The sequence below is a fragment of the Ambystoma mexicanum genome, chromosome 4q (assembly GCF_040938575.1).
Source record: "Ambystoma mexicanum isolate Mex_15411 chromosome 4q, UKY_AmexF1_1, whole genome shotgun sequence".
NCBI lineage: Eukaryota > Metazoa > Chordata > Amphibia > Caudata > Ambystomatidae > Ambystoma > Ambystoma mexicanum.
Window position 1 is genome coordinate 1,283,485,630 of NC_090928.1, and position 23,702 is coordinate 1,283,509,331.

At 48.7% G+C, this 23,702-nt stretch overlaps 1 protein-coding gene and 1 pseudogene across 3 annotated transcripts in view; both read right to left on the minus strand.

Moving 5' to 3' along the window:
- The window catches only part of LOC138468368 (uncharacterized), a 61,536-nt gene extending 44,424 nt beyond the window's left edge, over positions 1–17,112 (minus strand). For all 3 annotated transcript variants that reach the window (XM_069608902.1, XM_069608901.1, XM_069608900.1), the window contains exon 1: positions 16,729–17,112. The gene's annotated coding sequence lies outside the window, so the exon portion shown is untranslated. The remainder of the gene's footprint in view (positions 1–16,728) is intronic.
- The window catches only part of LOC138467378 (zinc finger protein 850-like), a 319,559-nt pseudogene that overhangs the window by 20,478 nt on the left and 275,379 nt on the right, over positions 1–23,702 (minus strand).

The window sequence follows — 23,702 nt, forward strand, 5'->3', positions numbered from 1 at the left end:
TAGTTGATTTGTGTATTGTGCTCTTCTCAGTCTCGTGGATTGATATCTTCCTATCGTGTCAGATAGGTAAGAGGGAGCTGTGAGGTTGATGCATTTATGGGTGGTTGTGAGAATTTTGAAGGCGATACAGTCTGACTGGGAGCCAGTGAGCTGCCTTTCTGGCTTGTGTGATGTGTTCTCTTTTTGGTATGCTGAGGGCTGCCCTGAGAGCCTTGTTTTGGGTTGTTTGGAGCCTAGATACGTTTTTTTTTTTTGGAGGTGCCAGCTAGGAGCGCATTACAATAGTCTAGTTTGGCTCCTATAGTTGCTCGGGCGATGGAGAGGCAGCTATCCTTGGTTAGGAATGGTTTTATTGAGTTAATGAGTTTAGTACTCAGTGCTGAGGCCGGGACTATGGCGCTGACTTGTTTGTCCATGGATAGCGCGGCGTCTATGTGAACCCCCAGTGTTTTGACTGAGGATAGGACTGGGATGATACAATTGTCTATGTTGAAATTGATGTACAGTGGGTTGAGGTTGGAGAGGGTGGATTTCTGTCCTAGAATGAGAATTTCGGTCTTGTCCACGTTCAAGCAGAGGCCGTTAGTAGCCATCCATGCTTGTATGGTAGAGTAGATTTGCTGTAGGGTAGAGGCATCCTGGTAATAATTCCCTGTCAGGGGGAGGAAAACCTGCGTGTCGTCGGCATCATTTGTGTAGGTGATCCCCAGCGCGTCTAGTTTATCAAATAGTGGCTTGGTAAAAAGATTATAGAGCGTGGGGGCAGTACAGGAACCTTGTGGCACACCACAGGGGATGATGGAGGGTGCTGCATGTGCTCTGTTAGAGAACACTTTCATAGCTCTACCCTCTAAGAATGATGTTACCCAGGATGCTGCGTCATTTGAGAAGTGTGCAGAGTGCGTCAGGTGACTGGTAAGTGTAGTGTGGTCTACCAGATCAAACGCAGCTGAAAGGTCAAGGAGAAGGAGGAGAGCAGGCTTGCCTTTCTCTAGGATGTTGGTAATTTCATTTTTTTAAGTCTAGAAGGGCAGTTTTCAGTTCTGTGTCCCTTGCAGAACCCAGATTGTCTTTTTCCTAGGATTGCGTTCGATTCAAGGTATAGTTGAATCTGTTTGTGGGCGGCCTTGTCAAGTAGTTTCAGGAGGAATTAGACTGGTTATGGGTCAGTAGTCGTTAGGGTTAGCAGGGTCTAGCGTCGTTTTTTTTTTTAAAGAGAGGGCGTACCCAGGCCTCTTTAAAGCTGTCTGGGACTATGCCATTTTGAAGGATGCATTAATGAAGGCTGTGAGAAGAGGGGCGAGTGGTTCTGCGTAATCTTTGATGATTTTAGGGGGGCATACATCACCCTTGCATTGTGAGGGTTTGATGTGTCTGAGGATGTCAGTGACCTCGGCTTCGGAGATTTCGGTAAATGCAAATCTGGGTATGTTTTTTACTTTTACATTAGGTTTTATCTGTGCATGTGCACTTTGCTTTGGTAAGGTATTGAAGTGGTGGGATATTTTGTTTTGGAGGAGGTTTATTTTTGTAAGCATGGCTGATTGAATGCCTGTACACCATGCCTCGTCTTTGACGATCTCATCAGGGCATGTAGGTGGTAAGGTTAGTTCTTTGAATATATTCAAAAGTTCTTTAGAGTGGGAGTTGCCATTGGAGATGCGGCGGTTGTAGGCTTCAGATTTAGCAAGGAAGATTGCGTCTTTGTATTTTTTTGCTATGGATTTGAAGTTAGCTTTTAGTGGTATCGCAGAGGTTAAACTGCCAATTTTTGAGCGCTAAGCGTTAAGTCTGGAGTTCCTCTGAACCATGAATTGGAGTGGAAGGATTTTATCTTTTTTGTTTTCCAGTGGGGCAACGGTGTTGACAGCCGTTGTGATGGTGTCTTTGAATATTTCTGCGAGGGTGTTGGGGTCAGCGGAAAACGAGGGCGCTAGGCATGGCAGATTGAGGAGTGCACTGAAATTGTCAGCGGTGAGTTTTTTGGCACTTCTGGCTAAGGTCGCCGGTGCTTTGGTAGGCACTTTAGCGCTTAGTGAGACAGGGATGTCAAATAGGAGAAGGTTGTGGTCTGTCCATGGGAGGCTAGTATTGGAGGTGATGGCTGTGTTACAGTTGTGGTCTATAATCCAATCTAGGATGCGTCCTTTAGCATGAGTAGGTGAAGTGTTCTTTTGAGAGAAGCCTCGGTCTTGGAGGTCTTTGGCTATAGAGATAGCAGTTTTGTCCTTAGAGTCGTTGAATCCTGTGTTAAGGTCACCTATAAGTAGTGATTTTGTGGATTTTTTAAGGTTGTTTCCTAGGAGGTGATTGACTTGACCTATGAAATTGGTGGTTGGGCCGGGTGGACGGTATACGGTATAAATATTTATTGTGCTATTTGGAGAGAGTGCTAATTTGACTATTTTCTTCCTCTTGGTGGGGTAAGGTTCTGATAGAGAGTGTTTCTTTGTGAATAATGGCTACCCCCCCCCTCCTGTTCTGGCTATCCTATCTTGTCTAAGGATGGCATACCCTTGTGGTAGGGCTAGTGAGATGGGTGGGCCGGAAGATTTGTTGAGCCATGTCTCTGATCGCGAGTAAGGCTAGATTTTGGGTAGTTATTAGGTCATTTACTTCTAATGCATGGGCATTGAGTGATCGTACATTGATTAAGGCACATTTGTATAGCGTTGGCCAAGAGATTTTTGTGGGTATGGTGTGGGTGTTTGCTTTAGGTACAGCGGTACATTGAGAGTAGGAGTTACCGCTATGTGGTTTGAATTTGTGGGTTTGAATTTGTGGCATATAGAGGTATTAACACGGTGGTGGGGTGTGGTGCGTGAGCTAAGTCTGCAATTTATGTGTGGTATGTGTGTAGGGGTGGCATGGCGGTGGATAGGGAGGGTGCGGGCTCAGAGTCTGTCTAATCTGAGGCTGAGGTTAGGTATCAATGCTGTGTTATTTGGAGTGTGTGAGGGCTTGGGCAGGAGGTCCATCGTGTGTCCTCGATGACGCTAGGTGATTTGATAGTGGTGGAGGTACTTTAATGTAGAAGGGTGAGGTGTGGTCATAAAGGTGACTAGCGTGCCAACTATGCAGGTGAGGACGGGCAGAGAGTACATATTGTGCAAGAGTTCATTTTGCTCATATGCTCGGGGCATGTATTACTGTTGAGCGAGATAAAGATTACACAATATTGGCCTGGAGGGCAGAATGCACAATACACTATATTGGCCTGAAGGCTGGGCTGTGGCCAACAAATGGCAGTGTAACACAACAAATGGCTAGATTCGAATGGCAGAGTAACACAATAAATGGCTAGATTCGAGTGGCAGAGTAACACAATAAATGGCTAGATTCGAATGGCAGAGTAACACAACAAAACTCAGATATACTGCAACCTAGATTCGAGATTTAGCAAATGGGGCAAAATCAACATGCAGTCAGCTGTTACCATTGATGGCAGTTAGGCACTGAGCACATATATACCGCTGGATTAGACTAGGCTAAAATGCACGGAGTAGGTGCAAAATCGGCTGAGGCTTAAAGAGCATTGGTTCTGTAGAGCTCTGCTAACTTCCTCACAGGAGATGACAAAGGATGCATCAGTGATGTCAATTACACATGGAGTGCCGGTCAGGGGTCCTTGTGTATCCTGGACAAAGGATCTATTCTTGTATAGTTCCATAAAATGATCAACCCACACAGATTCAGGAACACAGCCCTGCTGATTACTACTGGTATTCTCACAGCATAAGCCCTTGATTACCCAGAAAACCCATAAATCCCCCCTGCCAATAGCAGTTAGTTCCAAATATCTTCAGACCATGCTTGTTTTTTCTATGTTTTCCTGATGTCTTGGATAATCGAACTAAAAAGTGCATTGGAGCTAGCGTGTAGAATTAAAGCTTGTTTTGCTCCTCTACTGACAGCACCGTACCAAGGGGTTCGGGCAATCGTAAGGAAAGTAACGACTTTGCAATTTAGAGAAAAACGAGTCAGGTTTCCTCATCAGGTCTGCATGGACCTTCTGTACCATTAGATGTGCAGTACTCTCTAAAGTGGTCAAATGTTCTAAAAGAGGAAGAATGTCTCCATAATCCAATGGAGGGACCTGTGGTAGATAACATTAATCCACTTGATATTACGCCGGCCATCACCCACTAAAGCCAGCGGAATACTCATGCCAGTACAATCAGTCACTTTCAATGCCCAGAACGACTCTTAAGACCAGCGGATAATCACTTCGCTTCTCTTGTGTATGTAGAAATGTGTTACAGGTGGACTATCTTGGCAAATGTAGAGGCGTGGCTATTTTACTGCACGAGTGGACGTTATCGAATGGCTCAATGGCCAGCACATCCCGAGGCAAACGGCCATTACAGGCCCTAAGGCTAAACCCCCCCGCCCCCACCCAAATCAGCAACATTGCAGCCTCCTCCACCAGCCTATACTGCATCTTGGGCTCAATTGAATTTAAAACATTTATAAAGACAATGGCGATCAATCATAATTAGAAGAGGCACATGGATCCGAGGTGGCGGACCAGCTTGCTGGTGCGGTCGTTACAGTGAAGAACACGGTTCCACAGAAAATCAAGAAAACAAGGTTAACAATTGTTTGGGCTGGTGTCTTCACAACATGCTTTTTTTTAAAAAAAATGTAAAGTGCCTTATACTGTATGTTGGATTTACATTGAACATGTTTTTTACAACCCATCTCCTAGAGGCCCAGAAGAAAAAGTATGAAGACACAGACAACAAATGAAGCCAAAGATGCTGCTTGACAAATTCATCATGGAGCAACTATTATTTGAGGAGCTGCGTAGTCCAGTCAATAAGCAGACTCGAGATGCTTATGCCCAATGGCAAGAAAATGAATTGAATGTGACAGATAAGCAAGCGTTTTTTGGACCATTGCTACAGTGTGAGAACTCGACAAGATGAAGAAGAAACTGAACACAAGGAAGATGCTTTTAAATTACTCAATGACCACTTCACACAATCTACAGCCGCTGATGCCTCAACGCAATTGACAGAGGAACTTGCCAAAGATCTCGACTTCAGTGTGTCCTGTTCAGCTGATATCCCCACCACAGTCGAGTCAAACCACATTCATGCAGGATGATAGTCTAACAAGGAGCACAAATGCATTCTATCCCGACAACTGCCTAATACTGATGCTGAAATGTGTCCATCCAGGGAGGGGGTGGAGTATGCGGGCAGCCATTGGTGAATGTGACTAGTGTATCACAAGGCACTAACCTGAAAATCCAAGCCACCTGTGGCCAGCTCCATTCTACATTTTCATGGCCCGCTCAACCGATGCTGGGCAAAGTGCCAGCTGGAAATATACTGTGGGAAGCAGCTTTACTTTTCAGTGGCTCTACTTTTAGTAAGTTGTCCAGTTTCTGTCAATTTGTGGGACTCCAGTTCCTTTCTAAAACGCAGTATTACAAATAAAAACGAGAATATTTATTCCCTGCTATTAGTGAAGCTTGGATAATTGACCAAATGTCAATTGAGGGGACATTCTCCGACAAACGGTTCAGGCTAGCTGGCGATGGACAGTGCGACAGCCCCGGATTTCCAACAAAGTACTGCACATACCACTTTCAGGACATGGAAAGTAAAAGAAATGCGAGTTTGGTGTCGTGCAGGTGTCCGAATGTAAATTCTCAGTGGCCATGGAGAAACATGGTTCCCTGGAAGATCTCCAGTCAAGGGGAATGCAAATAGACCTCATAGCCTCCGACAGACATAACAGCCAAGGCCATGAGAGATCAGTTTCCAAACATTCCCATCAATGTGATGTATGGCACGTTGCCAAATCAAATTTAAAAAAATTAAAAAACGGGTTCTGAAAATATTTCAGTGGTCCCAGTCTTTGAGCAACCATCTTTGGCGGGGCTCAAAATCTTGGCGGGTTTGTGGAAATTCTACTTGAAAAATGGCGCTCATTAATGCACCACTGTTCCAACGTTCACTCTTGGGACAGAAAACATACATTTTCACCAATGTGCACATGGACCTTTATCGGAGGAGCAGGAACACAAGAAGAAGTGGTTGGTTCCATCTTCACCTCCACACAAAGCTCTTGAGAAGATTGTGTTTGATAAAACTCTAACAAGCGATCTGATGGTACTCACAGAATTCTGTCACACGGGAGATTTGGAGGTGTTCCATAATATGTGCCTAAAGTACAGGCCCAAGAGATTGCATTTCGGCATAGACAGGAAGCAATAGCGAACATTACTAGTGTTATTAGCGCATAACGACAACATAGGGAGAGAACAATCTAGTACTGCAGGAAACTACACAATGGCCTTTACAAAAAAAAAAAATATGGGTGGTCAAGCCAATATTCCAGGAAATGGAATTAGATTTTGTGAAAGATCTCACTTTGACTGCGTTGGACATGCATACTCATGGAATCACTCATGATTTTGTTCCAAGGACACATACATTGCCACAAAACATTACAAACGTGCCCTGTCCACCGAAAGTACACCTCGTGTAACAGTTCATTTCCCGGTTCAAATGATTAGCAGCTTATTTGTTCAACAATGTTTATATAAATTGTCTAAATAAAGCATCCAAGTCGTCTTTAGAAACGTATCCTCTTTGTCCATTTTTTTTTTTTGCGAGAAGTGCCTTTTTGAAGGTGCCATACAGTGTAACGCTGTGCTTTCACACTTCCCGCTTTCGTCAAGCTCTTGTGGGTCCTTCACTGATCGGAGGAGGGTCAGATGGATATCAGCATGAAACCAACTTTGGGAACCAACTTTGGGGCTCTGCAGTTGCCTTACCAAGCACGTGTTCAACTTACCAAGCACGTGTTCAAACAGCTGAATAAATATGCGTCCCACAAAGGAATGAGACCTAGGCTACATAAGAAACTTGGCACGCAAGAACTACTGACTGTAAGCAAAACAGCGCATCAAAGGGGGTTGTTGGTGAAAAATAGGTGCATTCTGACCTATATTTTTATGGGGGCATGTGTTAAGGCATCTGATAGCAACGACCCCTATCAGAGGGATATGCGGCCTTTGGTGTCTTGCGATTTCAAACGCAGTGGGGATAGGTGTCAGCGTTACCAAAATATACTCCTGATTAGGTATATGGGAGGTTAATTTGAGGTGATGCGGGGGTAGGTCCTGGGGACCAGATGTGTTCAAAGGGAACAGGGGTCATGGGTCCAGGGGACTGCGGCCTGGCAGGAGGGGGGGGGGTGTAGATGGCATGAGTCAGTGAGCAGAGAGGGATTGTGCACTAAGGTTGGAGCAGGGCTTGCTCCGACATTCTCTTATGAGCACAGTCAGGACTTGAGACCCGCTACTTGCAAAAATCATTAGCTGCATTGCCATGAGAACAGGAGACGGGCTGAGCCGACATGTGGTGGGGGCTGGCTGTGCGAGGCGCTGGGAGAGTGAGCAGTTCAACAGAGGGACACTAAAAAGAAGGCATTTGGAAGTAAACCATTCATTTAAAAAAGTTTAATCACTAGAAATTTCGCGCTGCATTAGTGGATGCCATCAAACAAGTTTGTTTTTCAAAAATATTTGCCACATTGGTCTGCAAGGCTATTCGCTCCCATGGGAGTGAAGGTCAACGCGTTTGAATGTTGCTTGTGAGCTGTACACATACACCCTAAACAGTTTGATTGTTTTTCGTCCTTGGAAGAACGGGAAGATTTGGAATGGAAAGAATGAAGGGAGGTGTGTAATACTGTCAAATACGATAAGGTTCACCATTCCAAAACTGGACAAAGGAACATGCAGTTTCATTTAATGAAAATGTGTTGATCTGAACGGACGCTCTGCATTACGCCGAGTGAATGGAAATGCCGAATATTATGTAAGTTTTTACTGTAGACTAGTTTATAGATGAACGGATCAAGGCTTCATTTTCTGACCGGTATAGTTGGCATACATTGTAATGGGTGTTTGTGATTCTACGCTAATATTACGTTAAAATGCTGTCTATGTGTTCTTCGAATTCTTCTGTCAGCTTCTGCATCCCATTGTGAGCTAAACATACGCCATAGCACAAACCTCTCAAGCACATCGTAGACTCCACAATGTTTGCTCTGTGTTTCTATTGTTTCCAGTTTGAGTTCATCATTAGTTTTCACACGGTGCAGAATTAATGGGTACATTGATATTAGAATAAACAACGGCTACTGAGACATTTCTGATATTTTCTACAAAAGCTACATTCTGCGAATGTCATCTTTTCTAGATACCAATTGATGACTTCTTCAGCCGGCAGCTGCAGATAGACTTGAATGGCTGGATTACAATCACGCCGTTTTGGGATGATGGCACTGTCCCGATATGCCCTTTCGCAGTACCAGCGATAAGGAGCAACCTGACATCGTTTACGTTGGCCTAGTGCCAAGCTGATGCCAAAACCTTGCGATTTACGGTGCGCTTCATGTACCCAAAGGAACACCATGTGACTCACGATAAACTTTTGTGGATCGAGAACAAAAAGAAAGAAATTACCAATGTGGTTGAATATGGAAATCGGCAGATGTTCTCAGAGCGTTTATTGTGAAATAAATGTGCATTATAAATTGCAGAGTATTGCGGTTTCCTTTAAAAGTAATGTTTTGTATTCAAAATTGGGATACGCTGTGTTGTGAGAGAATGTGTGTTGATATTCCGGGTTATGCGTCAACTGACGTCAACACGTAGTTGATGACTGGGCGCGTTTGGCTACGCTGCCCAGTAAGCTGTATTTCAAGCTGGAGATCCGACACCCTGTTTGACAGCATTGCTGCCCGCGGATCGGGCGCAGAGGGCTCGATGCGCGGGCAGCAATGCACACTAGACACCAGGGAAACGTTTGTGATGTGGGGGGGGGGCTGCTTACAGTATGCAGCCCTTGCCCCCCCCCGGCCCCCAAAGTATGGGGGCACATGTGTACAACCCTGGGGGCAGATGGCTGATCTGCCCCCAGGTAAGGGGGCAAAAAAATAAAATTAAAAAAACGGAAAGCAACGGGGATGGGGGGGGGGGGTGCCAGGGATTTTATGCCCCCAGGCAGGAGTACATGAGGTGGCCCCCCATCCAATTGGGGTGTGTGGGGGAGGGCCACCAGGAATTTGTGTGCAGGCCCCCCAAAGGATGGGGCCTGTAGGTTAGCCCCCCCCCCCCGGGGGCAGATGGCTGATCTGCCCCCAGGGAAGGGGGCAAAACAAAAAAAAATTGAAAATAAGGGAATTTTGGGTGGGATTGGGGGGCCACTAGGCACCAGGGATATATTTTACAAAAAGGGGGGTGGCCCTCTCCCCTCACCCAAAGGGGAAATAGGGGCACCCCTTGTAGCTCTTCCTGGGGTCAGATATCTGGCTCTTAGGAAGGGGCATCTGCCCGCAGGAGGGCTGAATGAGATGCCCCCCCAATTTGATGTTGGGGGTAGAGGGTCACCCCCCCCCCCCCCCCCCATTACATTAGAAAATTACCTGGCGGTTTAGGGTGCCCCTCAGCCCACCCTAAAGTGTAGTGTACCTTTTCAATTTTTTTCTTCGTTTACGAAACTTGCCATGGCGCAGAGGGGCACACTAGGGGGCCTGTCCAACCATTTTTGGGGGCCCTCTCCCCCCCTCCCCAAATGGAGGGATGTGTACCTCACGCAGCCGTTTGTAGGAGGCCCAGGGAGCCCCTGCCACCCATTTGGCACGAGGGCCCCCAGAAATGGTGGGACAGGCCCCCCCAGTGGGTGGGGCAGTAAGGTTTGGGCACCCCAGGGCCAGATTGGCACATCAATGTGCCTCTCTGCACCAAGGGGAGTTGGGTTACCAAATGAAAATGGTGGAACACTTGTTAGGGGGGCAGTGGGGCACCCCAAAGGGTCGGGGAATTTTTTTTAATGGGATGGGGCGTTGACCCCAGCCCTTCCTGGGAACAGATATCTGCTACTAGAAGGGACGCCTGACCCCAAGGAAGAGTGCAGGACAGCCCCCCCCTTATCTGCCCCCGGAGGGGGGGGGGCTACATTTTGCTGGTGTGAGCGTAGGTAACATGTTTTTTGTTTACAGCTTTTTCTACACGAGCAGCTGCAACGTTATGGGAGTAGTGTTTTTTATTATTCTATGGTTAGTGAGACGGGCTGGATTGTTGGTGGTGTGGGTGGTAATGGCCCGTCTGGGCAGATCACCTCAACTATCCTGGAGTTGCGGCTGGGCTGCATTACAGCTTTTCCCTTCGGGGAGGTATTGGCACACTGCCGAGACTCCTTGGTGGGGAGAAGCTGTAACGCAGGGCAGCCAGGGATCCAGCAAAGTCGCGGTAATATCCCTGGCCTTGAGCACCCTTCTCCCATGTGGGTCTTTGCTGGGGGTTCTGGGTAATAAATTCTGGGCCGATTTGCACAAGTCAGTGTGTTTCGGTGGGTGGCCAGAGAGAAATGTCTGAGAATGGTCTTCATTTCCAGCCAATTTCAGAGACATTTCCCTGTGCCCACTCACTGAAACACGTCGCCAATAACAGATGTCATACCTTCTCGCGTTCCCACAGGTGTCCCGACGAAAAAGGTACCTCACGTGTGGGTGCACCTACCGGGGGCGCAAAAGGAAAAGGATAACCTGCTGGTAACCCCAAGCCTTTCGCCACTGACCATTTTGTTCATGAGGGCAACCTACAGATTTGGGCCTGGGGTGCCGAAGCCAGCAAGGAAAACAGTGAACCCCATGCATTTCCCAAAAGAGGACACCCGTGGGAATCCACAAAGGTCTGCCTTGCGCAAATTGCCCCAGTTTTTATTAGCCACAATCCCCGACAAAGTGTGATATTTGGTGGGGAAAAAACACAATGTTCACTTCGTCTGGGGTTCACCAAAATAGCTGCAAAGGGAAGAGGCTAACCCACTGGTAACCACAAAAGGGTTGGGGAGTTAACCTACAGATTTGGGCATAGGGTGTCCAAGCCACCAAGCAAAACTGGGAACCCCATGCATTTCTGAAAAGAGGGCACCAGTAGGACTCCACAGAGGTCCAACTTGCGCGAAGGGGACCAGAATGTTTTACCCAGAACCCCCGTCAAAGTGAAAAATGTGGGTTTTTGCGACACATTTCGGACTTTGCCGGGGCTCCTGGGTAATAAATTCTGGGCCGATTTGCGCAAATCATACCTCTGCGGATTCCCACGGGTGTCCTCTTTTTGGAAATGCATGGGGTTCCCTGTTTTCCTTCGTGGCTTGGACACCCGAGGCCCATATCTGTATGGTGTGCCGGTCGGCAGAGAGTCAAACTCAGGTGTCCAAACAGACTTGGGGTTACTTGTGTTTTAGGCTTTCCCCCCTTGGCGCCCAGGTGGGTGCACCCACACATGTGAGGTACCGTTTTCATCGGGACACCTGTGGGAACACGGTATTGTTGTGTTTGTGTGGTTTTCATAACGTTTTGACCCATTTGCTGGTGCCCTTTGTCACACAACCCTTTCATTTCCCAAATGTGACCTACATTAATCGCTGCTTTAGGCACCATACACTTTTGTAACCTGCACAAGTCACCTACCCTTGAAAAGGTCTGCCTGTGCTCTTTCAAAATTGTATGCTTGCCGTTCCTCACCACATTGGTTTTCCCGATTTACACATGCTAAGTGCGTCTGTTCAGACCGTGAGCGTAAAACTCCTGTGTACCATGGCCCAGTGTTTGGCTTGTGGTAATGCTGGTTTTGTAAAACACTACAAAAAATGTGTGCTTTCCTAACTGCAAGAGTCGGGGGAATGTAGCGTAGCATTGCTTTTCTCAAAATTCATAGAAGCCATTGCCGTACCAAGCCAACCATGTCCAACGCATATCTTTTTTTCGGTCATTTCCCCGCTTTTCCCCCAATCTATGGCATTTTCCCCTATCTAGTGTTTGCCTGACCTAAGCAAATCACCCCTTCCTAAACTTGGAATGGTGTCTACTTTTCAGAAATATGCCTTCCTGTCCTCCAATTCGGCTTTCCCACCATGCATGTCCAATTGGCAAAAATGGCCAAAATCGCCTACCTCTCACAAAACAGTTGATAACCACATCAAAATAATTTTTCTTCATTTCCACTCAACCTGTTCTTGAAAGCCAGGAAATTGGGGAATTCAGCACAGCAAACCATTTGTTCCTAGCTCTTACAAGGAAAAAAACCAAAGGCTTCTTCATTTTATTGGTATTTTTTTTAAAAAACCTTCGGTCTTTTGGCTTATTTTCTCTCACCCCTCTATAGCAACCTAGCATTCCTGGGTGGCGTTACGACCGCCTACATGTGGGAAAAAAAGGAGCCAAATTTGGCCGAGATATCTCATGTAACAAACGTTACAAGCCATTGAATGGCCACATACCGAAATCACCAAAAAAGGCACTGGCGGGAAAATACCCATGGCACTTAAAGGGTTAATCACTGCTATACAAATTAAGTAGGTTTTATTACATTGTGACTCAAGAACGCGCGGACCCTCCTTTAGCCACCCCCCCCACCATCTCGCCCTTTCCTCTTTTCTCCCCCGACTATGTCGCAAGACAAGTCCGATCTATGAAAGCCTTCAAACAGGTTCATCCATGTTCTTCTACAACCATCAGGGACCACATTGACACCCTCGCTCTCGCCCTTGCAACTACTCTTTGCCTCAGGATTCTTACCGTCCCCTCTGAAGCACTCCCTTGTGCATCGTCATCTCAAGAAATCCACAGCTCATCCTTCTTGTCCAGCTAACTATCACCCAATTTCCAAACTCCTGGAAAAGTTGGCCATCTCTCAGCTTAACCTTCATTACAATTAGGTTGGCTGTCTCCATGACCACCAGTCTTGCTTCAGAGCTGCCAGAAGCACGGAAACTGCTCTCCTGAACACCCGTGAAGATCTGCTCTCCAACGACTAACATTCCCTCTGTCCTCACCCCCCCTCGATCATTCTTCTGCCTTCAACACGGTCAACCATACCATCCTGCGCAACCGTCTTCGTGATAACCTGGGTATCACTCTTCGTGATAACCTGGGTATCACTGATCAGGCTCTGGCCTGGCTGACCGCTCTCCGATCGACCCTCCCAGGTCCAACTTGGGTCCTTCCTATCATCCAACTTCCTCTCTACCTGTGGTGTTCCCCAGGGGTCTAACCTCTCACCCTGGCTTTTCAACCAATACCTGGCAAGTCTCGCCCACTGCATTGCCATTTTCTGCTCAAATTTCCATGCTACGCTGATGACACTTTTTCAGGCTGCCCTCGGCCACCTCCTCTCCCCCTCATCTCGGATTGCCCAAATCCCATTCAAGATTGGCGCGCCGCCAATGATTTTTGTCTGAATGCCAGCAAGACGGAGATCCTCATCGGCACACCTTCACCATCCTTTCCCCCATCTGGCCGGCCTCCCTTGGCCCTCCTCCTACCCCCACCTGTGAGACTAAGAACGTCAGGGTCATCTTTGACTCCACACTTTCCTTCGACGCCCACATCTAGGATGTCTCTAAAAAGCCAAACTTCCTACTGCACCTCCTCAGAGGTAATCTGCCTTTCCTTTCCCTCCTTCCTCCAGAAGCTCGTGGTCTTCCAAGCTCTGGTTCTCTGTAGGTTCGACTATTGTAAGGGCCTCTTTCTAAATCTACCTGCCTCTACTCTCCGCCCTCTGCAACTAATACAGAACAGGACTGCGAGACATGTCCTTGGCCTCAAGGCCTGGGATCGTACCTCTACAGCTCTGAAATCCCTCCATTGGCTCCCAGTGGATGCAAGGATTAAATTCAAAACCGTCTGCATTGTCCACAAGGCTTTCTGGAGCCTGGGTCCAAAATACCGTCAACTATCCTCCGCAAATACCTCCCCTCTCGAGCTTTTTGCTCCTCTAACCTCCAACTCCCTCAGGGTCAGTCGTTTTTCAAAGAAAGCAAGACCTTCCTATTTTTCTGCCTTTGCTCCCCCTCTCCCCTGCTGATGTGTTCTCTCTTGGCACCATGCACCGGGCCACCCTCTGGCCTCCAGGCCCTGCTCACCCTCCGCAACTGTCCCCCAGGCCACCCCTTGCACTGGTGTCTGTAGCTGTACCCATACAGCCCCCCCTTTTCTTCCTGCACTTATCAGACCTACCCTGTCTGCTGCCTTAACCCTAGCAACTTGCCAATGCTGGCTGCACTACCACCGTTTGTTGCCTTTATAATATTTATTATTATGTTATCTGTTTCTCCTTTGCTTCGTACTTTCCACTTCTCCCCTCCCCCATGCACTTGCGCATTCTCACTGTCACTGGGCCTAGTAAGATCGTTGTTTTGTTCTCCCCCGTTCCCCTCCCTTGCCGCGCTCTGAATACGAGTGCGATAGAAATAAAATGTCTATATCAAAAAACGGTAAATGCTAGTGCATGCCAGATTTTTTGGTCAAAGTACTCCACTTTGATGAGTTACTTTTTTTATGCAACTACTAGTTTTGACCAGTGTTGCTGAATAAATATCCTGTAAAGCAAACAATTGGCATTGCGTTTGAACAGAACCCCCCCCCCCAAAAAACTCATTGGGCACTATTCAAACAGCCCGTCACAAAAATAATGAATTGCCATTTGCAAATATGGGCCACTTTTACATGGTGCCCGAGCCAATATTATGCCCCAGTCCGACCCTGGTTGCTGTCAAAAGTGAGCCGCTGAGGTTGTATTCCCAGGGCAGGTGCGGATGGTGGGGAGCACCGTGTGCAAAAACGTAATCAGAGAAAAATGATAGGAAGCCGGAGAAGTAGCCTGACCGGGCCCAGGCACCATTCAGCCCTCCCGGGGTCCACACAGGTGGGTTCTGCAAATGCCTATCTCAGACAGAGATACCCAGGGCCACCCCCCATACAGATGCACAACTCCATATAGAGCTGAGCTACCCACCTTACAGACTGCACAGCCCCCGTACAGATGCACACTGCAGAGCACCCCCATACAGATGCACACTGCACAACTCCATATAGAGCTGCCCACGGCATACCCCCTTTGCAGAAGTCCACTGTACAGCACCTGCAGATGCCCACTGCATAGTGCCCCCTTGCAGAAGCCCACAGCACAGTCCTCTGCACAGGCACCCACTCCACAGCCACATGTAGACCTGCATATTGCCCCCTTCCCTTGCAGACACCCACAGTACAGACAGCCCTGTGATCCTCTGAGGTTGTATTCCCAGCAGGGCAGATGCGGATGGTGCAGAGCACTGTGCGCAAAAAAACAATAGGATGCATTAGAGGCCAGTGCAGGCCCATGCAGGTCTCCTGGGAACCTCACATGCGTACAGACGCCCACAGCACAGCCCCATGTAGAGCTGGAGACCCCCATGAAAGGACAATGCACCGCACTCTGGATGCTAGGAAAAAGGAGAGGCCGGGGCAGTGGCCTGGCCAGGCACCATTCAGCTGGTGGGGGGGGGGGGGCGGGGCATGTAGAGCTGTAGGACCCCATGAAAGGACAATGCACTGCACTCTGGATGCTAGGAAACAGGAGAGGCGGGGGCAGTGGCCTGGACAGGCACCATTCAGCCCGGGGGGGGGGGGGGCATGTAGAGCTGTAGGACCCCCATGAAAGGACAATGCACCATACTCTGGATGCTAGGAAACAGGAGAGGCCGGGGCAGTGGCCTGGCCAGGCACCATTCAGCTGGTGGGGGGGGGGGGGGGGCATGTAGAGCGGTAGGACCAATATGAAAGGACAATGCACCACACTCTGGATGATAGGAAACAGGAGAGGCCGGGGCAGTGGCCTGGCCAGGCACCATTCAGGCAGGGGGGTGAGGGGGGGGCATGTAGAGCTGTAGGACCCCCATGAAAGGACAATGCACCGCACTCTGGATGCTAGGAAACAGGAGAGGCCGGGGCAGTGGCCTGGCCAGGCACCATTCAGCCAGTGGGGGGGGGGGGGGGCGCATGTAGAGCTGTAGGACCCCCATGAAAGGACAATGCACCGCACTCTGGATGCTAGGAAACAGGAGAGGCCGTGGCAGTGGCCTGGCACCATTCAGCCGGTGGGGGCGGGGGCATGTAGAGGTGTAGGACCCTATGAAAGGACAATGCACCGCACTCTGGATGCTAGGAAACAGGAGAGGCCGGGGCAGTGGCCTTGCCAGGCACCATTCAGCTGGTGGGGGGGGGGGGCATGTAGAGCGGTAGGACCAATATGAAAGGACAATGCACCACACTCTGGATGATAGGAAACAGGAGAGGCCGGGGCAGTGGCCTGGCCAGGCACCATTCAGGCAGGGGGGTGAGGGGGGGGGGCATGTAGAGCTGTAGGACCCCCATGAAAGGACAATGCACCGCACTCTGGATGCTAGGAAACAGGAGAGGCCGGGGCACTGGCCTTGCCAGGCACCATTCAGCCGGTGGGGGGGGGGGGGGGTATGTAGAGCTGTAGGACCCCCATGAAAGGACAATGCACCGCACTCTGGATGGTAGGAAACAGGAGAGGCCGTGGCAGTGGCCTGGCCAGGCACCATTCAGCCGGTGGGGGGGGGGGCATGTAGAGCTGTAGGACCCCCATGAAAGGACAACGCACCGCACTCTGGATGCTAGGAAACAGGAGAGGCCGGGGCAGAGGCCTGGCCAGGCACCATTCAGCTGGTGGGGGGGGGGCGGGGCATGTAGAGCTGTAGGACCCCCATGAAAGGACAATGCACCGCACTCTGGATGCTAGGAAACAGGAGAGGCCGGGGCAGTGGCCTGGCCAGGCACCACGTAGGACGCTACGAAAGGACAAAGCAACACAGGCCGGATGTTGGTTCTACGCAATGAAACGTGGCTTCTTACCTGCTTATGGCCGCGCACGGAGCCTTCCTTCCCGCGCTTCCTGCTACTCTGGCGCCCAGAGCCTTCCCGAGGAGTTCCAGCTGGAGCCAGAGGGACGCAGAGTCCCGGTCACTTGCACCGGCAGCCAGAGTCCCGGTCCCGCTTCCCGGCTCAGCGCTCACTGAAATTAACCCGGAAACGCTTCATTGCTCCGCAAAAGAACATTGATGACGTCGGAAATCACGTGGATAAGAGTGGGCGGGCCGTTGCTATGGTCCTTTTCTCAGATTGGCCCTAGCAAGGGCCGTAGGAAGTCACGTTGAGAAGAGTGGGTGGTGCCTCGCGCGAGTTCCCAGCTGTACACGCGCGCAGGACTCGTGATCCTTTCCCTCTGGATGATCTGGTGCTTCGTGTTTGAACGTTTGTATGTTCGTCACCTCGACGTGGGACGTCACGTGTTCACTGAGCATGCGCACGTATACCCGCGCTCGGCTCCTATTTACCTGCGCATGCGCTGCTGATCGGTGTCTCAGCAGAGCGTGGACGGGCTTCTTTCTGTCTCGGTTGATACTAGTTCCCATCCGAGAAACGGACCATCGGTCGTTAGGGCCATTTCTCAGATGGGAAATAGCTGCTTCAGTGTGAGTGGACTAGTTCCCATTAGAGAAATGGCCCTTTTTGCTTCCCTAGAGGCCAAGTCCTGCATAATAAAGGGCACTAGCCCACTCACACGGAGAAGGCTAGTTCCCATTAGAGAAATGGCCCTTTTTGGCCTTAGTGGCCAAGTCCTGCATAATAATGGGAACTAGCCCACTCACACGGAGAAGGCTATTTCCCATTAGAGAAATGGCCCTTTTTGCTCCCCTAGAGGCCAAGTCCTGCATAATAAAGGGAACTAGCCTACTTACACTGAGAAGGCTAGTTCCCATTAGAGAAATGGCCCTTTTTGGCCTTAGTGGCCAAGTCCTGCATAATAATGGGAACTAGCCCACTCACACTGAGAAGGCTAGTTCACATTAGAGAACTGGCCCTTTGAGCTCCCCTAGTGGCCAAATGCTGCATAATAATTGGAACTGGCCTACTCACACGGAGAAGGCTAGTTCCCATTAGACAAATGGCCCTTTTTGCTCCACTAGAAGCCAAGTCCTGCATAATAAAGGGAACTAGCCCACTCTCACTGAGAAGGGTAGTTCCCATTAGAGAAATGGCCCTTTTTGCTCCCCTAGAGGCCAAGTCCTGCATAATAAAGGGAACTAGCCCACTCACACTGAGAAGGCTAGTTCCCATTAGAAAAATGGCCCTTTTTGCTCCCCTAGAGGCCAAGTCCTGCATAATAATGGGGACTGGCCTACTCACACTGAGAAGGCTAGTTCCCATTAGAGAAATGGCCCTTTGAGCTCCCCTAGTGGCCAAATGCTGCATAATAATGGGAACTAGCCTACTCACACAGAGAAGGCTAGTTCCCATTAGAGAAATGGCCCCTTTTGGCCTTAGTGGCCAAGTCCTGCATAATAATGGGGACTGGCCTACTCACACGGAGAAGGCTAGTTCCCATTAGAGAAATGGCCCTTTTTGCTCCACTAGAAGCCAAGTCCTGCATAATAAAGGGAACTAGCCCACTCACACTGAGAAGGCTAGTTCCCTTTAAAGAAATTGCCCTTTTTGCTCCCCTAGAGGCCAAGTCCTGTATAATAAAGGGAACTAGCCCACTCACATTGAGAAGGCTAGTTCACATTAGACAAATGGCCCTTTTTGCCCCTAGTGGCCAAGTCCTGCTATTTCCCATTAGAGAAATGGCCCTTTTTGGCCCTAGTGGCCAAGTCTTGCATAATAATGGGAACTAGCCTACTCACACTGAGAAGGCTAGTTCCCATTAGAGAAATGGCCCTTTTTGCTCCCCTAGAGGCCAAGTCCTGCATAATAAAGGGAACTAGCCCACTCACACTGAGAAGGCTAGTTCACATTAGACAAATGGCCCTTTTTGCCCCTAGTGGCCAAGTCCTGCTTATTTCCCATTAGAGAAATGGTCCTTTTTGGCCCTAGTGGCCAAGTCCTTCATAATAATGGGAACTAGCCTACTCACACTGAGAAGGCTAGTTCCCATTAGAGAACTGGCCCTTTTTGGCCTTAGTGGCCAAGTCCTGCATAATAATGGGGACTGGCCTACTCACACGGAGAAGGCTAGTTCCCATTAGAGAAATGGCCCTTTTTGCTCCACTAGAAGCCAAGTCCTGCATAATAAAGGGAACTAGCCCACTCACACTGAGAAGGCTAGTTCCCATTAGAGAAATGGCCCTTTTTGCTCCCCTAGAGGCCAAGTCCTGCATAATAAAGGGAACTAGCCCACTCACACTGAGAAGGCTAGTTCACATTAGACAAATGGCCCTTTTTGCCCCTAGTGCCAAGTCCTGCTATTTCCCATTAGACAAATGGCCCTTTTGCCCCTAGTGGCCAAGTCCTGCATAATAATGGGAACTAGCCTACTCACACTGAGAAGGCTAGTTCACATTAGAGAACTGGCCCTTTTTGCTCCCCTAGAGGCCAAGTCCTGCATAATAATGGGAACTAGCCTACTCACACTGAGAAGGCTAGTTCACATTAGAAAACTGACCCTTTTTGCTCCCCTAGAGGCCATGTCCTGCATAATAAAGGGAGCTAGCCCACTCACACAGAGAAGGCTAGTTCCCATTAGAGAACTGGCCCTTTGAGCTCCTAGTGGCCAAATGCTGCATAATAATGGGAACTGGCCTACTCACACGGAGAAGGCTAGTTCCCATTAGAGAAATGGCCCGTTTTGCTCCACTAGAGGCCAAGCCCTGCATAATAATGGGAACTAGCCTACTCAGCCTGAGAAGGCTAGTTCACATTAGAAAACTGACCCTTTTTGCTCCCCTAGAGGCCATGTCCTGCATAATAAAGGGAACTAGCCCACTCACACAGAGAAGGCTAGTTCCCATTAGAGAAATGGCCCTTTTTGCTCCCCTAGAGGCCAAGTCGTGCATAATAATGGGAACCAGCCTACTCACACTGAGAAGGGTAGTTCTCATTAGAGAAATGGCCCTTTTTGCTCCCCTAGAGGCCAAGTCCTGCATAATAATGGGAACTAGCCTACTTACACTGAGAAGGCTAGTTCACATTAGAGAACTGGCCCTTTTTGCTCCCCTAGAGGCCAAGTCCTGCATAATAATGGGAACTAGCCCACTCACACTGAGAAGGCTAGTTCACATTAGAGAACTGGCCCTTTGAGCTCCCCTAGTGGCCAAATGCTGCATAATAATTGGAACTGGCCTACTCACACGGAGAAGGCTAGTTCCCATTAGATAAATGGCCCTTTTTGCTCCACTAGAGGCCAAGTCCTACATAATAAAGGGAACTAGCCCACTCACACTGAGAAGGCTAGTTCCCATTAGAGAAATGGCCCTTTTTGCTCCCCTAGAGGCCAAGTCCTGCATAATAAAGGGAACTAGCCCACTCACACTGAGAAGGCTAGTTCACATTAGACAAATGGCCCTTTTTGCCCCTAGTGGCCAAGTCCTGCTATTTCCCATTAGAGAAATGGCCCTTTTTGGCCCTAGTGGCCAAGTCCTGCATAATAATGGGAACTAGCCTACTCACACTGAGAAGGCTAGTTCCCATTAGACAAATGGCCCTTTTGCCCCTAGTGGCCAAGTCCTGCATAATAATGGGAACTAGCCCACTCACACTGAGAAGGCTAGTTCCCATTAGAGAAATGGCCCTTTTTGCTCCCCTAGAGGCCAAGTCCTGCATAATAAAGGGAACTAGCCCACTCACACTGAGAAGGCTAGTTCACATTAGAGAACTGGCCCTTTTTGCTCCCCTAGAGGCCAAGTCCTGCATAATAATGGGAACTAGCCCACTCACACTGAGAAGGCTAGTTCACATTAGAGAACTGGCCCTTTGAGCTCCCCTAGTGGCCAAATGCTGCATAATAATTGGAACTGGCCTACTCACACGGAGAAGGCTAGTTCCCATTAGATAAATGGCCCTTTTTGCTCCACTAGAGGCCAAGTCCTACATAATAAAGGGAACTAGCCCACTCACACTGAGAAGGCTAGTTCCCATTAGAGAAATGGCCCTTTTTGCTCCCCTAGAGGCCAAGTCCTGCATAATAAAGGGAACTAGCCCACTCACACTGAGAAGGCTAGTTCACATTAGACAAATGGCCCTTTTTGCCCCTAGTGGCCAAGTCCTGCTATTTCCCATTAGAGAAATGGCCCTTTTTGGCCCTAGTGGCCAAGTCCTGCATAATAATGGGAACTAGCCTACTCACACTGAGAAGGCTAGTTCCCATTAGACAAATGGCCCTTTTGCCCCTAGTGGCCAAGTCCTGCATAATAATGGGAACTAGCCCACTCACACTGAGAAGGCTAGTTCCCATTAGAGAAATGGCCCTTTTTGCTCCCCTAGAGGCCAAGTCCTGCATAATAAAGGGAACTAGCCCACTCACACTGAGAAGGCTAGTTCACATTAGACAAATGGCCCTTTTTGCCCCTAGTGGCCAGTCCTGCTATTTCCCATTAGAAAAATGGCCCTTTTTGGCCCTAGTGGCCAAGTCCTGCATAATAATGGGAACTAGCCCACACACACTGAGAAGGCTAGTTCCCATTAGAGAAATGGCCCTTTTTGCTCCCCTAGAGGCCAAGTCCTGCATAATAAAGGGAACTAGCCCACTCACACCGAGAAGGCTAGTTCCCATTAGACAAATGGCCCCTTTTGCCCCTAGTGGCCAAGTCCTGCTATTTCCCATTAGAGAAATGGCCCTTTTTGGCCCTAGTGGCCAAGTCCTGCATAATAATGGGAACTAGCCTACTCACACTGAGAAGGCTAGTTCCCATTAGACAAATGGCCCTTTTTGCTCCCCTAGAGGCCAAGTCCTGCATAATAATGGGAACTAGCCCACTCACACTGAGAAGGCTATTTCCCATTAGAAAAATGCCCTTTTGCCCCTAGTGACCAAGTCCTGCATAATAATGGGAACTAGCCCACTCACACTGAGAAGGCTAGTTCCCATTAGACAAATGGCCCTTTTTGCTCCCCTAGAGGCCAAGTCCTGCATAATAAAGGGAACTAGCCCACTCACACTGAGAAGGCTAGTTCACATTAGACAAATGGCCCTTTTTGGCCCTAGTGGCCAAGTCCTGCTATTTCCCATTAGAGAAATGGCCCTTTTTGGCCCTAGTGGCCAAGTCCTGCATAATAATGGGAACTAGCCTACTCACACTGAGAAGGCTAGTTCCCATTAGACAAATGGCCTTTTTTGCTCCCCTACTGGCCAGGTCCTGCATAGTGATGGGAATTAGCCCACTCATACTGAGAAGGTTAGTTCCCATTAGAGAAATGGCCCTTTTGCCCCTAGTGGCCAAGTCCTGCATAATAATGGGAACTAGCCCACTCACAGTGAGAAGGCTAGTTCACATTAGAGAAATGGCCCTTTTTACCCTAGTGGCCAAGTCCTACTATTTCCCATTAGAGAAATGGCCCTAGTAGCCAAGTCCAGCATAATAATGGGAACTAGCCCACTCACACAGAGAAGGCTAGTTCCCATTAGAGAAATTGCCCTTTTTGCTCCCCTAGTGGCCAAGTCCTGCATAATAATGGGAACTAGCCCACTCACACAGAGAAGGCTAGTTCCCATTAGAGAAATTGCCCTTTTTGCTCCCCAAGAGGCCAAGTCCTGCATAATAAATGGAACTAGCCCACTCACTCTGAGAAGGCTAGTTCACATTAGACAAATTGCCCTTTTGCCCCTAGTGGCCAAGTCCTGCATAATAATGGGAACTAGCCTACTCACACTGAGAAGGCTAGTTCCCATTAGACAAATGGCCCTTTTGCCCCCAGTGGCCAAGTCCTGCATAATAATGGGAACTAGCCCACTGACGGCAAGCGTCCCCAACCAGCACGATCCTCCCCGCAATGAGAGACAATGATGGACTCTCCCAGGATGGGAATAAGGCCAAGACAAAGTGCGGGTGAGCGTAAATGGGAGTTTATCAATCAGAATAGGGCATGCAAAGAACTCTGCAATGCAACTCTTGAATGAAGAATTGACACGGATTATGCCTGAACGATGACAAAACTGAGCTCATGATTCTAGGCACCCCGACATTCATATCCAAACTCAGCCCTAACTATGCCAATTTCATTATCGACGGGAATAACATAAAAGTAGCTAAGGCAGTGAAGACCCTAGGCTTTTACCTAGATGCCACCTTGAACTTTGCTAAACAAGTTAACTCTCTAGCCTCTGCTACTGCATACACATGCAAACTCATCAGAGCTAGCAAACAATTCCTCTCTACAGACAGTTGCATCACGCTCGCCAGAGCCCTTATACTTTCCAAACTGGATTATTGTAATGGACTATACATTGGGGCCAATAAACAGACGATACATAAAATCCAGGTCCTCCAGAATAATGCCTTGAGAGCAGCTCTCAAGATTAACAGAAATGAGCATATATCCTCGGTAAGAAGAGAATACAAATGGCTATCTACGTCTGATAAAATTCAACTCAAAATTGCCTCCCTGACCCACAAGTGCCTCAACAACAAAGCACCACCCTACCTCAAGGATAGGCTACATCTAAGAACCTCGACCAGACCCACAAGAACAGCAAACGCAAACTGCTTACAAGTCCCGCGATTCAAACTCACTACCATACGAGGACATAGATTCCCAGTCAAGGCTGCGCAGCTATGGAACTCATTACCCCATGGCATTAGAGAACCCCAGCCTTTTGTGAAATTCAGACAGAACTTGACCAATTGGATGAGAGCTAATGGCACCTAACTACCCTGACTTGCTTGTATCCGCTGACGAACTAACCTGAAGTTCGACTTGCACCTCATCACCAGGCTATGTGTATCCGCCTCTTTCTTTATGCACTTGAATGTTCCGGGTGCCCGTATTTTATCACTGTGTATATTATTATTATTTTATATTCCTCTCAAGAATACCTCCACATGTAAAACTTT